The sequence below is a fragment of the Lithobates pipiens genome, unplaced genomic scaffold (genome assembly GCF_037356315.1).
Source record: "Lithobates pipiens isolate NorthernLeopardFrog02 unplaced genomic scaffold, aLitPip1_a1.2 Scaffold_18, whole genome shotgun sequence".
Taxonomy (NCBI): domain Eukaryota; kingdom Metazoa; phylum Chordata; class Amphibia; order Anura; family Ranidae; genus Lithobates; species Lithobates pipiens.
In genome coordinates, this window is record NW_027507758.1 from 225,412,171 (window position 1) to 225,429,290 (window position 17,120).

Sequence of the window (17,120 nt, forward strand, 5' to 3'; positions counted from 1 at the left end):
GGGTTTTGTGCTATTTTGGCATTTTATGGCCTTCAAAACTGTGATAGGTAGTGAGGTGTAAAATCCAAAATTTACACCCTTAGAAATCCTGAAGGCGGTTCTTGGTTTTCGGGGCCCCGTACGCGACTAGGCTCTCAAAAAGTCCCACACATGTGGTATCCCCGTACTCAGGAGAAGCAGCAGAATTTATTTTGGGGTGTCATTTCACATATGTCCCTGGCATGTGTGAGCAATATATCATTTAGTGACAACTTTGTGAAAAAAAAATAAAAGTTTGTAATTTTCCCGCAACTTGTGGCAAAATATAAAATATTCCATGGACTCAACATGCCTCTCAGCAAATAGCTTGGGGTGTCTACTTTCTAAAATGGGGTCATTTGTGGGGGTTTTGTGCCATCTTGGCATTTTATGGCCTTCAAAACTGTAATAGGTAGTGAGGCATGAAATCAAAGATTTACGCCCTTAGAAAGCCTGAAGGCGGTTCTTGGCTTTCGGGGCCCCGTACGCACCTAGGCTCCCAAAAAATCCCACACATGTGGTATCCCCGTACTCAGGAGAAGCAGCAGAATTTATTTTGGGGTGTCATTTTACATATGCCCATGGCATGCATGAGCAATATATCATTTAGTGACAACTTTGTGAAAAAAAAAATAAAAAAAAAAAAGTTTGTAAATTTCCCGCAACTTGCGGCAAAATATAAAATATTCCATGGACTCAACATGCCTCTCAGCAAATAGCTTGGGGTGTCTACTTTCTAAAATGGGGTCATTTGTGGGTGTTTTGTGCCATCTTGGCATTTTATGGCCTTCAAAACTGTAATAGGTAGTGAGGCGTGAAATCAAAGATTTACGCCCTTAGAAAGCCTGAAGGCGGTTCTTGGCTTTTGGGGCCCCGTACGCAGCTAGGCTCCCAAAAAGTCCCACATATGTGGTATCCCCGTACTCAGGAGAAGCAGCAGAATTTATTTTGGGGTGTCATTTCACATATGCCCATGGCATGCGTGAGCAATATATCATTTAGTGACAACTTTGTGAAAAAAAAAAAAAAAATAAAAAAAGTTTGTAATTTTCCCGCAACTTGCGGCAAAATATAAAATATTCCATGGACTCAACATGCCTCTCAGCAAATAGCTTGGGGTGTCTACTTTCTAAAATGGGGTCATTTGTGGGGGTTTTGTGCCATCTTGGCATTTTATGGCCTTCAAAACTGTAATAGGTAGTGAGGCGTGAAATTAAAAATTTACGGCCTTAGAAAGCCTGAAGGCGGTGCTTGGTTTTCGGGGCCCCGTACGCGGCTAGGCTCCCAAAAAATCCCACACATGTGGTATCCCCGTACTCAGGAGAAGCAGCAGAATTTATTTTGGGGTGTAATTTCACATATGCCCATAGCATGTGTAAGCAATATATCATTTAGTGACAACTTTGTGAAAAATTTATAAAGTTTGTCATTTTCCCGCAACTTGTGGCAAAATATAAAATATTCCATGGACTCAACATGCCTCTCAGCAAATAGCTTGGGGTGTCTACTTTCTAAAATGGGGTCATTTGTGGGGGTTTTGTGCCATCTTGGCATTTTATGGCCTTCAAAACTGTGATAGGTAGTGAGGAGTAAAATGACATATGTATGCCCTTAGAAATCCTGAAGGCGGTGCTTGGCTTTCGGGGCCCCGTACGCGGCTAGGCTTCCAAAAAGTCGACCACATGTGGTATCCCCGTACTCAGGAGAAGCAGCAGAATGTATTTTGGGGTACAATTCCACATATAACCATGGCATGTGTGAGCAATATATCATTTAGTGACAACTTTGTGTAAAAAAAAAAAAAAATTTTTTTTTTTGTCATTATTCAATCGCTTGCGGCAAAAAAATAAAATATTCAATGGGCTCAACATGCCTCTTATCAATTTCCTTAGGGTGTCTACTTTCCAAAATGGGGTCATTTGGGGGGGTTTTGTACTGCCCTGCCATTTTAGCACCTCAAGAAATGAGATAGGCAGTCATAAAATAAAAGCTGCGTAAATTCCAGAAAATGTACCTTAGTTTGTAGATGTGACAACTTTTGCGCAAACCAATAAATATACAATTATTGACTTTTTTTTTACCAAAGACATGTGGCTGAATACATTTTGGCCTAAATGTATGACTAAAATTGAGTTTATTGGATTTTTCTAATAACAAAAAGTAGAAAATATCATTTTTTTTCAAAATTTGCGGTCTTTTTACGTTTATATCGCAAAAAATAAAAATCGCAGAGTCAGTCAAATACCTTTAAAAGAAAGCTCTATTTGTGGGAAGAAAAGGACGCAAATTTCGTTTGGGTACAACATTGCATGACCGCGCAATTACCAGTTAAAGCAGCGCAGTGCCAAAGTGTAAAAAGACCTCTGGTCATTTACCAGCAAAATGGTCCGGTCTGAAAGTGGTTAAAACAGCTTACCTGTAAAATCCTTTTCTTGAGATTACATCACAGGACACAGAGCTCCCTGCGCCTCTTCGGGATTTATGTATAATTAGGGTTGCCAGTGTCCAACACCTGAAGGTGGCTATCTAACCATGATGTAATGAATAGATCTCTGTGTCCCGTGATGTAATCCAGTGGTCATCAACCCTGTCCTCAGGGCCCACTAACAGGCCAGGTTTTATGTATTACCTTGGGGAGATGCAGAATAGAACACTGCAATCACTGAGCAGCAAATTATATCACCTGTGATGTATTTCAGTTATCTTGCAAACCTGGCCTGTTAGTGGGCCCTGAGGAGAGGGTTGATGACCACTGGTGTAATCTCAAGAAAAGGATTTTACAGGTAAGCTGTTTTAAAAAATCCTATTTTTTACTGTTTACATATTTAAAGAATTTCTTGGAATTTTTTTCGCTCTTCTCTGCTATGTGTCTTTTGTGTTCTATCTTAGCCATCCTAATTGCACACTTACATTTCTTTTTGCATTCTTTATAAAGTCTGAATGCTGATGATGATCCCTCAACCATGTATTTTTTGAAGGCCTTTTATTTTGCTTTTATATGCATTTTTACATTGGAGTTAAGCCATCCAGGACTTTTGTTCGCTCTTTTAAATTTATTACCCAATGGGATGCATTGCCTAATGCCCTTATTTAATATGCTCTTTCCTTCGCGTTCTTTTTTCCTAAGATTTTATTAGATTTGACGCCTTCTAACAAGGTTTGTAGTTTAGGGAAGTTGGCTCTTTTGAAATTCAGTGTCTTTGTATTCCCTTTATGTTTCCTATTTGTGCGATTTATACTGAAGCCAATTGACCTGTGATCGCTGTTTCCTAAATTGCATCCGTGATCGGGTCTGTATTATTGGTAATCAGTAGATCCAGTAATGCTTTATTTCTAGTTGGTGCTTCTATCATCTGAACCATGAAATTGTCCTGCAAGACATTTAGGAACTGGCGGGCCTTAGACCAATGAGTGGGTCCCTCCGCCCAGTCTATGTCTGGAAAATTAAAATCCCCCATTATGATAACATCTCCCCATCCTTGATGCTAATCCAACTTGTGATAGGAGAGCAATCTCCCCCTTCTCCCTCAGGTTAGGGGGCCTATAGCATATGCACAGTAATATTTTCCCCTTAGCTTCATCCCTTTGAAGCTCTACCCATAAAGATTCCACTTCTTTCCTAGCCTCCTTAATGATGTCATCTCTCACATTCATTTGTACATTATTCTTGATATATATGCATACCCCTCCCCCTTTTTTAACCCCTCTATCCCTGCGATATACCCTTGAATTGTTGCCAGCCAATCATGAGAGCTGTTGAACCAGATCTCTGAAATTCCCACAAAATGCTAATCCTCCTTGTGACTTGTATCTCAGTATCTCTAGTTCACCCATCTTGTACGCCAGGCTCCTGGCATTGGTGAACATGCCCCGAAGTTTAGACCAGTCGCATACTATCTTCTTATTGGGTGCTCTGAGATTGCAACTAGGACTTGTTACTATACTTTCCTTGGGTTTATGTGCTTTAGACAACCTACCACTAATGCCCCCAATACTCCACTCTAGAATATGTTCCACGCTGACTATCTCTACCTCTGGGCCCTCCTCCTCCCGTCACCTAGTTTAAAAACCCCTCTAACTTCTTGGCCATCTTTACTACCAGCTGATCCGCACCCTCCTCATTTAGGTGCAGTCCGTCCCTTCTATAGTACTGTTGATTGACTGAGAAGTCGGCCCAGTCCTCCAGGAACCCAAACCCCTCCTTACTACACCAGCTCTTCAGCCACTTGTTTGCTTCCCTAATCTCCCTCTGTCTTTCTGGTGTGGCTCGATGTAATCCGCCCGTCTGTGTGCTAGTCCGCTGGACTTTTGAAATGAACGGACTTGCTCACACATGGACGTTAATTTTGAACGTGGCTCCAGGTAGACGGGACTAGCATAGGAAGTAAATGTAGCCGCCTCCATTGGCGAGATTGACACCTCTCTGTCCCCGTCACCTGGTATAGAATTAAAGGGGAACCCCTACGCTGAAAAAACGGCGTGGGGGTCCCCCCAAAGTCCATAGAAGGACCCTTATCCGAGCACGCAGCCTGGCCGGTCAGGAAAAGGGATGGGGACAAGCGAGCCAAGTGATTGGCCAAAGGCAGACTGCCTTTAACTAAACATGGTGCAGGGGGCTAAGTCCATGCCCCACGCTATATAAGGCTGCTTACACGGCGGCCTTATATAGTGTTATGATTGATATGATATGGTTGCCGCATTCTCTTCTTCTTTAGAATGCTAGACTGCTAGAAGAATGAAGTTGTTTTGCTGCTCATATTCTCTCAGAGTTCTCACAAACTGATATCTTTATTATTTCATGTGATCTCATGAATAATATTAATTTTGTTTATAATTTTTTTTATTTATTTTTTTATTTTTTTTATCAAAATCTGCATTTTTTTCTAGTGCTCTCTATAGTATTATATCTCGTTTTGTGATATATACATATATATATATATACATATACATACATATATATACATACATACATACATACATACATATACATATATTGTTGGGCCGGACATTGCATTGTTGTACGATTGGCTGACAGGGTGTGAGATTGTTGAATATATATTGGCCGCTGGCGTCGTGTAGCCACGCCCTCGGTTGAAGTCGGAAGTGACGAAACGCGTCAGGGCGTGGCCTACACGACGCTACCGGAAGTGAGGTGTGCGCTCCACCGCTGACCACAGACCAGGAAGTTATGCACAGTGTACACAGCGGAACACTGGTGGATGGCTTTGAGATCTGAAAATCCGGTGAAGTACACATTTTTGAAATGCTGACGATGTTTTAGACAATGTACGCAGATATTTAAATGGGGGATTTTATTGTTTTGTGTGAACCTTTTAAAAAATAAAACAGTATTATGCTATGTGCACACTTTGTTTTATTTTTATGAGAAACTTGGAGGACTGCTTGGAACTGCAACGCTAAGGTGATATATAGGAATTTTGCTATACCCAAGGAAGTGACTACTCCTTAAGGCTTGTTTTATCAGCAGTGTCTTGTGAGTTTAACCCCCTAGGGGGTACGCATCGCATCTGGTGAAGCACTCCCGGGTTATGGTGGAAGAAAGGTTGACAGCACTTTGATCACCTTGCAACGCTGATTAGATCACTATAAACACCCTATCTGCACACTAAGAACTTTCTAGTGATTTCTCGTACATTGTTGCTTCTGTAAAGGACTTTTTATAAAGTGCTGTTTTAATGCGGATATTCTCAGATATATATTGACGAATTGTTTGTATTACTTTTTTATATATTTTTACTATAACTTTTAAACGGCTGCTATTACTGTCCGTATTGCTGGGTTTTAATATACTTAGCAGGTATTATCTAGTTTGCTTTGGTTCTATTATTATTATCATTACATATGCAGGCATCTGTATAAAAAAACAACATTTTTTTATTTATGTGTGTGTGTGTACCATATAGGTGGGTGCATATACATATGTATATATAATCTTGGGAGGTGTGTGAAGGTCCTAGTTTGGCGCAGAGAGGTATATGATAGGCCGTCTTTAAAATATACCTTTTGTTTTTGGTTCCTATATATATATATCATTTTGTCACGTTACCACAGCACCATTATTATCTTTTTTTTATTATTTTTTAACCTCAAGGAGGTTGGTTGGTGTTGGTGTCCCTTGTTATTGTTAATTTGACCTGCCTACTCACAAACAAACTGTCCTTTTTGAAGTAAAACACATAGGAAAGTTTTTTCAGAAAATAAAATTTTCATTTATTCTGGGTAACAAAATAAAGAGGAAGGCAACGCTGGAGAAACTGATGAAATTTGAGAAGCCTTTGCAAGACACAACACAAGACAAACCCTAATATCAGGCGAAACGCTCCTAATCTTGACCCAATATAGGCCTCAATCTATAAGCAGTATAGGCCACTGATGCACTAAGTTAAAATTGTACCTTTGTTATAATGATCGTCGCTTCCGTTACTCAGTCCTCAGCTCACAAATCGTACGTATGACAGATGCATGTTCCACTTTATATACACTACACATGCATGAAACTCCGCCTACCCCTGATGTTCTTTCTTGTCTATTCCCCACCCCTTGTCTTTTGGCACAGTGGGAGAACACATGACGGAGAGACAACAGGTGCAAAGACAAAAGGCCGATGCCCGAACCTCTCGCTCCCAGAGGACATTGAAGGCCTCAATTATGGCCTTTATAGAGATGGTGAGAGCGCTGATTATGATGGGAAGTATGGACCGTACCTAAACCCATATGCGAGAAAGGCCAAGATCATGTCTAAAGTTGTGAAAAGTCTGCACAGGTACTTTGGTGTACGACAATCCAAGGATCAACTGAGGAAAGGATGGTCAGACCTCAAATTGAGGGAGCACGATCAGTACAGAAGAATCAAGACAGTGCTGCAAAAAAATAAGTATTTTGTCGTGTGTTCCCCACTTATAAGATGTTTTTGGCAGATACAGGTTAACTACATTTGTTCATGCCTATTTGTATTAAAATAAGTTTGTTGTCTAGATGGGTTTGTAACTAGAATGAAATGCAAACTTGATTTGGTGTAAGGAGAGGGCACTCAGCAGCTGTTTACACATCTGGACACAGGAGCACTAGTGTGGGACACCAGAACAACATTTTTAGGGTGTCCCATACAGGTGCTCCAGTGGATACTATAGGGGTGTCTACATGTGTGATACTTTAACAAAAAAGGGAAATATTCCAGCTTTAGAAAGGAAATAAAATGTTCTTCAGTTTGGAACTCTGCCAAAACAGACAATTGTATGACACTTCCAAGCAATGTTTCATATTCCTATTTCTGCCCTCCAATATCTGCGTGCTAAGCATACCTATTTTTTTTAACATAGGGGAAAAAAGACTCGGGACATCCGAGGACACCAGGTACCCCCACCTCCTAAAGAAGGGAAAATCACAAAACCACAAGCAGAGGATGAGGAGGCAGAGGTTTATGAATTGGACGAAATTGTCACCCCCAACAGGTGAGTGTCTGAGATCTCAGGTAAGAGATCTATTCCTGCATATTTCTAATACATTGTGTGCTTTTTCCTTTAGGGCCGGTTCACACAGCGGGCGATGCGAGGCGACACGACTCGCCTCGCCTCGCTCCCGCAAGTCGCCCCCGTTCTGTACAATGGAACCGTTCTGAGAGGAGCGACTCGAGTCGCTCCGACTCAGAAAAAAGGTTCCTGTACTACTTCTGGGCGACTTCGGGGGCGACTTGCATTGACTTCTATACAGAAGTCATCTGCAAGTCGCCGCCGAGGCCGCCGCAGGTCGCGGTGAGGCAAGTCGGAGACGCCTCGCCGCGCCTGCAGTGTGAACCGGCCCTTAGGTGATGTGGATGTTGTGGAAGAAAAATCTAATTTCACCAGTGAAAGTGCCCAGATCCTCATCGGGGAGAGAATGGGGTGCAATCTTGATTTCGAAAATATAAAGGAAAACATCAAGGATGTTCAACAAAAAATGAAGAACATCATTGATATTTTAGGCAGAATATAAAATACACAAAAATTGTACCATTTTAGCATGTATTTTTGCATAGAAAAAAAAATTCAAAAGTATTTTAAATGCCAAATTTTGAATATGCACACGGTGTATCAACATTTGCTATCTGCCATCAAGGGGTGTCAATGTACGCATTTTGTGGATGCAACCTCTTCCTCGCAACTCAATTAGGTGAGAGGAAGGGGTTGCACCCCCAAAACACGTCCATTCCTCCCCCATGATGGGAGCTAGCACATGTTGACATTAGGCATGGGATCAGGAGGGAAATCCCCAGTTTGAATCCCAATTTGTGTGCATCTTCACAATTTGGCTTTTACAGGGGTGACATCACCCCATCTGATGAAAGCAATATCAACACAGTTTGGACATACTCATGTCTAATATTGCCTTCACTTTATCAAAGTTAAACTTTGTAAGTTCCTGAGTTGTGTATGTTATGCCAGAAATGGATATTTACAATGTGAAAAAAATATATATACACCAACGATGTTGGTTTGTGCAAAAACCCTTTTCTAACGCATATGTGAATGTGCTTTGAGTAAAATGTTTTCTACTCAACAATCTGTGGCTTCTTCTTTCAATGCTTAATAGCAATTTTTGTAGTAAGTTGGTGTTTAAAGTGACAATGGGGGTTAGTTACTAAAGGCAAATCCGATTTGCACTACAAGTGCAGTTTCATGTGCACTTTTAGGTGCACCTGGAGTGCAAAGTGGAATTTCCTTTAGCAAATAATCCCCCACAGTGCTTTCTAATTTGCCACAATCATGCCATTTTCGTGACTCCACAAAATTCATTCATGGTGCTGAAAATGATGAATATTTTTCTCAGTAATGCATTACATACATTAACAACAAAAACAAGATGTGTGTATCAGACCCACAACATAACAATAGTTTGCTGAAGAAGAGATTGTCACTTCATGTATCAAATAAATTATGTTTGCACTATTGAAGAAAATGTCCAAAAAGAAAAGCCCATTGGAGAACCTAGGAGACAGCTAAAAGATACCCAGGAAGTAAAGCAAAGGAAATCTTCTTTCAGTTTAAGTTAAAAAAATTAGGATTAAATGTTTCTTAAACAGTTTCTGGCATATCAATGGCCCCCCCACCAGCAAAGTACACAACATACTTCTGTGTTACTTTGTGTGCGCTTTGGGGGGGCAAGCCAGGACAGCCAGCTTCAAGCACCGTCAGGGTTTCTTGTTGAAGTTCAGCCTCAGGCCCAACTGAGGCCACATAGTTCCTTGAATTTCTCCTTAAATAGTTGTGTAAAATGCAGCATGCAAGGATTATATCAGCCTTTCTCAACCTTTTCAACACAGAGGAACCCTTGAAATAGAAATCTACAGCTCATGATGCATTAGTGTGATGGTCAGTGGGAAGAATGCTCCTTACACTTGTGATCATTGGGAAGAATTACCCCCTTACAGATAGCTGAAAAGATCAATGGTGTTTGTGAGAACTTATCCGAGAGGCAGAAATGGCCCAATGTTGAAGGAACCCCAAGCAACCTCTGGAGGAATCCTGGTTGAGAATCATTGGATTATATGGTTAGGCTTATATTCCGCCATGTTGATTGGCATAAGGAATAGGCAGAACCGGCTGGCCATTATCCCAAAAACGTTCTCCACCACTCTTCTGGCTCTGGCCAGATGGTAGTTATAAACCCTCTGGTCCGGGTGAGGGTCCTCATGGCTTCAAAATGGTCGGCTGGTACTCCACACTTGGGTCTCCTTCTTTTGGCAGACTCCTGGAAGCCGAGAAACACAACGCATCTCTCCCCTACGATCACGGCGTCCATTCTAGCCTGGAGACATTTAAGACAGCAGCAATTGATAAAAAACCTCAGTACTGAAATCAGAATCCCAATCCAAACATTAGAAATTTTACTTCCGTATAGTAAAATAGCTGCATGGAAGGAGAATGGCTTAGAATGGGTCGATGAACTATACTCTGAGGCAAACTTATTGTCATTCCACTCATTAAAAACTAATTATAATATACCCCAATCGAGCGCATTTCTCTATAACCAGGTTTCATCTTTTCTCCTGAAATTCCCCCCACCACTTATTGAACTGGATAGCTCTGCATGGAAATACTTTTTCAATTCCAATATGGTGGGTAAAGGTATCTCTTTATTCTACAACATACTCCAATACAAACGCGTAGTGGTAAAAACCCCCTCCATGCTCACATGGGAAAGGGATTTGGGTAGATCATATGATATAATACAATGGAGCAAAGCCTTTAGATACAACTATAGAGCAACTCGTTGTGTAACCCACTGGGAAATTACCCAAAAGATACTACACAAGTGGTATAGAACGCCCCATCAATTAGCCACAATGTTCAACACACAATCTCCTCTTTGCTGGAGAGACTGTGGAAGTGTGGGCACTATTTTACACATATTCTGGCACTGCAAGAGTATCTCTAGCTACTGGAGGAAATTATTCAGCATCCTAGCTGAAATTACTGGTATATTACAAACCCCAGATCCTGCCCTAGCAATCCTACACCTTGGTATAGATAATTACCCAACTCAATTCCGTACAGTAGTAATCCAAATCTTAAATACAGCCAAACTGATCATTGCTCGCCATTGGAAAAACACATTATCCCCTAACCCATCGGAAGTTTTAATTCAAGTAAACCTTAACTACCAATATGAAAGGTTGTTGGCCCTTAGGAACTCTTGTGGCAACCTTATAGACGCGAGGTGGCAATGTTGGACAGAGTGGTATAAGAAATAGCAGATCCCTCTTTATCTAGTGTTAGTTAGTTTGAACTCTACTTGGCGGGGCTCTGGGTGGCTCCTCTGTCACAGTGTGATCCCGGTAGGGGTGCAGAGGAGTCACGTAGGCGCCAATGCCACACAGTTACTTACACCACAGGGAGGTTCGCTCTTAAATTTAGAGCTCAGTTAATCCTAATGTTATAGAGGTAAATGTTGGAAATAAACATAGAATGCTACGGTATGACTCTGAAACAAGTGAGAAGAACTGGTTTCATGAATTCAAACGTAAAGCAACATCTTGGATTGGATTAGATTGCATTGTCTACACGGTTATTTTGTGTTTTTCTTTATTTATGTTCACTTTCTCTCTTTTTTTTTTTTTTTTTTCTTTCTCTTTTATGTGATTAAGATGTAAACCATATAACTGTATTATCATACTGTTAGAACAATTGCATTGTTCCAGTTATTGTATACAAAATCTTGTCAATAAAAATCATTTTCAAAAAAAAAAAAAAAAAAAAAAAAAAAAAAAAATGGTCGGCTGGTCAGAACAAACTAACAGAAAGCACTGAAAAACAAAGGCCGGAGCTAAAAATCAGAAACGAGCAGACTAGAACGCGCTGAAAATCAAATATGTAATATAAATACAAACCCACATGCACAAACTGAAGAGCAGTAACGATCGGAAAAGCAGGAGGCGGAAAAGCAGGAGGCTGAAAAGCGCGAATCGTCTGTCACCAAACTTCTACTAACATGAGATTAGGCGAAGGAGCCAAAAGGGTGGTGCACTTGGTATCAAACTTCCTCTTTCTGGTGCCGTCGTAGGTGTTGTACATCCCCACGTTCTTGACGTTCGCAAATTCCGACCAACTTTGTGTGACCGTGTGTATGCAAGACAAGTGTGAGCCAACATCCATCGGGAAAAAAACATGTATTTTGTTATTGTGAGGCATAAGACTAAAATTAAATTGAAATTTGACATTTGTCAAAATTAACACTGGCCTTTAGTGCATGTTCATAACTCAATACCTTAAATAATAACATGAGATTTTTCACTTCAGCATTATATCATGAGTTTGAAAATTGTAGAGAAATGTTAACTAATGTATTACAATTTAATTACACCCATTCGATTTCAGACGACTAAAATGAGTTTTAGCCCTTGTACACACGGTCGGAGATTCCGACAACCAAATCCGTCGGATTTTGTCCGAAACTGTTGTACACACACGGTCGGACAAAGTTGTCGGAAAATCCGACGTGATGACGTTATTTCGTTATGACGGGACTATGTTCATGCTAGTAGCCAATAGCTTTGGTGTAGGAATTTGATCTGAGCATGCGTGGCACTTTGTCCGATCGGAATTCTCTACACATGATCGGAGTATGTCCGATCGGAGCATTTTGTCGGAAAATATTTCCGGCAAGTTGGAAAAGTTGGTCCGACGGATATTCCGACGGAAACAGTCCGATGCAGACCACACACAGTCGGAATATCCGACAAAACGCTCCGATCGGACACATTCCGACAGAATCTCCGACCGTGTGTACAAGGGCTTAGTCTACTAAAATGTACTAGAGATTTTAGTTGACTAAAACGTAGGACATTTTAGTCGACTGAAATGTACTGGAGATTTAGTCGACTAAATACGACTAAAACTAAAACAATTTCAGAAGACTAAAATGGGACTAACACCACGTACACACGACCGGACTTTCCGGCAAACTAGGTCTGAATGGATCAGTCCGTCGGACAATCCGATTGTGTGTGGGCTAGTCCGATCGTTTTTTGGGAAAAAAATCAAACGGACCTAGAAATAAAACATGTTTCAAATCTTTCCGACTGACTCGAGTCCGGTCGAAAAATCAGTTTGTCTGTATGCTAGTCCGACTGACCAAATACGATGCAAGGACAGCTATTGGCTACTGGCTATTGAACTTCCTTGTTTAGTCCCATCTAACGTCATCGCGTTCAAACCGAATGGACTTTCGAACGGACTTAGTCCTTTGTGTGTGGCGGAGTTCGGAAAGTCCTTCGCACCTCCGCTAAAAATCCATCAGGAAGACCGTCGGACCTAGTTCATCAAAGTCCCGTCGTGTGTACGCGGCATAAAACTAAAATGCCATTTTAGTTCTCAGACTAAAACTAAATCGAAATTTGCTGTCAAAATGAACTCTTGGTGGAGGGGAAGGGCCTGCTTGGGCTTCCCCTGGTTGCTAGGGAGCCGTAAGAACGCTTGGGATCAGTGGAACCTACCTCCAGGTTGCGCAGCCGGCTTCCTTCTCCCTCTGCTGCCACTGCACTGTGTACCGCCTGGGTCTCATCCATCCTTACTGTGCTTACATGCCCAGCCTAGTTCCTATGCCTGTGTCTCCTTGCATGGGGTGTCCCCTGCTAATGCTGCCAGGATCTATGCAAGAGCATGTGATGGAGACTGTTAAGGAGGGCTCCTGTCTAACAGTTTCTTTTATGATGATCTAAAGCCCTCCCGCTAACCTCAAAGTACTGAAGATTTTTGAAAGGAATTTATATGTTGATTTTTTTTTTTACTTTTATGTTTATTTTATGTTATTTATAAAAAAAAGAGTGCTGCATGTGAAAGAGACCAGGACAGAATGAAGTTTTGTCAGTTGGTCATTCCAAATAGACTCATTGGGGGTTATTTTCGAAAAGGCAACTCCACTTTGTACTGAAAGTGCACTTGGAAGTACAGTCGCTCTAAATCTAAGATCTGAAATGAGTGGAAGCTCTGCTGATTTTATCATCCAATCATGTGCAAGCTAAAATGCTGTTTTTTTATTTTCCCTGCATCTCCCCCTCGGATCTACAGCCACTTTACTTCCAAGTGCACTTGCAGGGCAAAGTGAATTTTCCATTTGTAAATAACCCCCATTGTGTCATCCAAGAGGAGTCAGCTTGGTTAAATCACATCACCTAGATATTTTTCAATGGGCTTGATTGGCTCACCACCCTAGCAGGTGGTCACCTGGGTCTTCCAGAGTTTTTTTCCTGTGCCAACATTAGGTGGCTGATTGGCTCCATCTTGAGTAAAGAATTTATGTGTGGTAGCTGGAGGAGAGTGTTACAGCTGCCTTAAAGAGGTATACAGAGGCTCTCCCTCACATTTTGTGTAGCCACAATGAAGGGCGGAAAGGCTGAATTGTCAGGATGGAGAATTTGTCAACAATGCATTAAAAAGGTCGACAGAGGCTCCCCCTTTCATTTAGCTTAGCCGTAATGAAGTGCTGGAAGCCTGCATTTTCAGGATGGAGAGTGTGTCAACAATGCCTTAAAAGGTAGCCAGAGGCTCTCCTGTCCACTTTTTATAACCACAAGGTTGGCTGTGAACCCTGGGTGAAGTTACTGTGCTAGATGTTTGCAAAAAGCGCAGGCTGCATTTCAGTGTTGTTGCTACCTACTGCGGGAAGCCTCCCACAGCAGAGAACAGCTGACAGATTAAGTGGGCACTTTTTGTGCAACCTGTGGCTTCACCCCTACTAGACCTTTTCTTCTTTGGGCTGGTGAAGTTCACCATGAGTGGAGGAGAACAAGAGGAGTCCAGCTCTAGTTGAGAAGCTTGTTTTAGGCTTTTCTCAGTTGGATATAGAGGCTTGCTTGCCTTTCCAGGATCAGTATATTGTGGAGATAGCCCAGGACTACAGCATCAGATGCTGTAGTGGTTTACACCTTGTTTTTCCCAGCAGTTTAAGCCAAGAGTACAGACTTCTGGATTTTTTGTCTTTTCTCCACTCATGGTCTTCACTTGTCTTCTTCAAGCTGTCCCAGTGCTGCGGGTAAACAGTTCACCACACCACCAAGTCCATGGGGGCTCTTACAGGTTCTACACCTTTAAGTTTTAGGACTACTGTAAAATACAGGTTTCACTCGAAAGTATACAATACTTGCATTGCCTCGCTTATCCTGGGAGACCTTCTGGCTATTAGTAAGCACTTTCCGTAGTGTGAAACGCATCAGCTCCTGTTTGTTGTATCACTTTGCTGTGGCTTGTACATTGTGATCCTGATTTTCAATAAAGTCACAAGAAATTTTCTTTGGAGTGCGGGTGCCCATAATTTTCCGTTCATCTTCATCTACTCTTTTGTATGATAGTCCTGAGACCCAGGGTAGTGTCAGGTGGGGTGTTTCCTTGGCTATCCAAACAATGTACAGGCCTCTTGTTCTTCAGTAGACAAGTAACTGGCCTATTTCTGAGTTTTGTTTTGTTTTTCAAACAATTTTTATTGGGAAAAGATAATATAAGCGTGTTAAAGTACAGATCCAATACATTTTCTTGAAGATAACAAAATACCCTAATAGCATAGTACAATACTACTGACATTAAACATAGGCGGGGTCAATAGCTAGTATTATTGCAGTCATATAGACATCCATTCAAGAAAGGTAATGACAATGGTAAAGGGGATCCATCAATGTGAAGCATAGAAGTGGGAAAATAGACTAACTGGATGGATCTATATCATAAACCCGATCAATGGCAGGCGATAATAAAGAGTTAAGTAGCATAACCTGGTGTAAATAAACAAAGGGATGGAATGGGGGAGGAGGGGGGAAGGGGATGGTGGTGGGAGGGGTAAGGAGAATATAATCTCCTTTGAGAGAACCAGAATGTCCAATGGGGGGGGGGGGAGCATTGGAGGTACCGAGCCTACAAAAGAAATCAAGCTTCATTCGTAGGTGGACGGCTTGCCATATGTGAAAGAGAAGTGTTCCAGTGCAGATTGATCAGTCGGGGACAGAGCTGAAAGGATGAAAGGTTCCCACCTGGAAACAAATTATGTTTTGTGCTCGATTTGTGTGAAATCCACGAGAAGCCTTTCTCTTAACAATAAAGTGAGAAGTTCTTTGCATATTTGCTTGAAAGGAGGGCCTTTGGGGGAAAGCCAATGTTGGAGAATGAGACGTCGGGCGATAAGGAGACATAGCAAGATCCAGTTCATGGGCATGTGATGTGTAGGGGTACCTTTTTTAAAGGGGCATTCCCCGGAGGTGGAGACCACGGCAACACTATAGGGTCCCAATATCCAAAGATTAAGAGTAAGGGGCCCTTAGGTAACTTCAGTAGTGTGACTTCGAAAATAAAGGATAAGACCTCCTCCCAGAAAGTAGAGATGTCTGGACACGACCAGAAGCGATGCGAGAGAGATGGCTTTGGTTGTTGACAAAGGGGGCAAGATGCTCTGTCTCAGTTCGTTTTGGGAGGCAGAAAGGGGATATAAGCCCTGTGGGCAATCTTGAGCAGATTTTCTCTCCAGGTTTTGTTGGGAGTTAAACGTAATACTCTGCGAAGTCCGAGAAGGATTTTGTCCACTAGGTTGGAATCTGGAAAGGTGGAGCTCCAATTGGCAAGGGAGGATGAAGATGCGGGAAGTGATGATTTTTGTAGAAGAGGTTTATATATATATCAGAGACTTTAAAGTGGATTGAATTAACTGGTCCATGAAGCTGGGTTGAAATCTCTGAGATTCCTCTTTGCAGACATGTGAGAGGAAGCTGAGGCATTGTTGATATTAGAAGAAATGGGTCGGGGGGGGGAGAAAAAGAGGTCACCAGGGCTTGAAAAGTTAGTGGTTTGCCAGTGTCCGGGTTACACAGGGAAGAGAAAAGTGAGAGACCCCACTTACACGAGCCGAGAAAGAATTATACTGTAGTCCTGGGAGGAAACTTGGGTTCCCTTGTATCGGCAGATGGGGAGAGACAAAAGGAGGGAGCTTGACAATTTTCCTGGATTCCCTCCAAGCTATTGCTGTGTCCCTGAGTAGAAGGTTGTGCTGGAAGGGGAGGGGAACTGATTTCCATCAGTGTAGGGACTGAGGTACAGTCTGAAAATCACTAGCTACTTGGTCCACAAAGGTCCTTGTAAGGACTGGTAGAGGTGTACTATTTGGAGGGTTGTGGTGTAGTGCTGCAGATTGCTACCCTATTCTTCAGCAGTCCTTTATCATTGTAGGGACTGAGGTACAGTCTGCAAATCACTAGCTACTTGGTCCACAAAGGTCCCTGTAAGGATTGGTATAGGTGTACTATTTGGAGAGTTGTGGTGCACTGCTGCAGATTGCTGCCTATTCTGCAGCAGTCCTTTATCAGTGTAGGGACTGAGGTACAGTCTGCAAATCACTAGCTACTTGGTCCACAAAGGTCCTTGTAAGGACTGGTATAGGTGTACTATTTGGTGTGCAGTATATAGGTGTGTAATGCACGTATAAAATACTTGCACATTTTTACTCACATACAGACAAATTGGGACGAATGCTAGCCAATAAACTTTCTCCAAAAATGAGGTGCAGGACTATCCCCAAAATCAGGACTCATAACCACTTCTGACCCTACTAAAATTATATCTGCATTC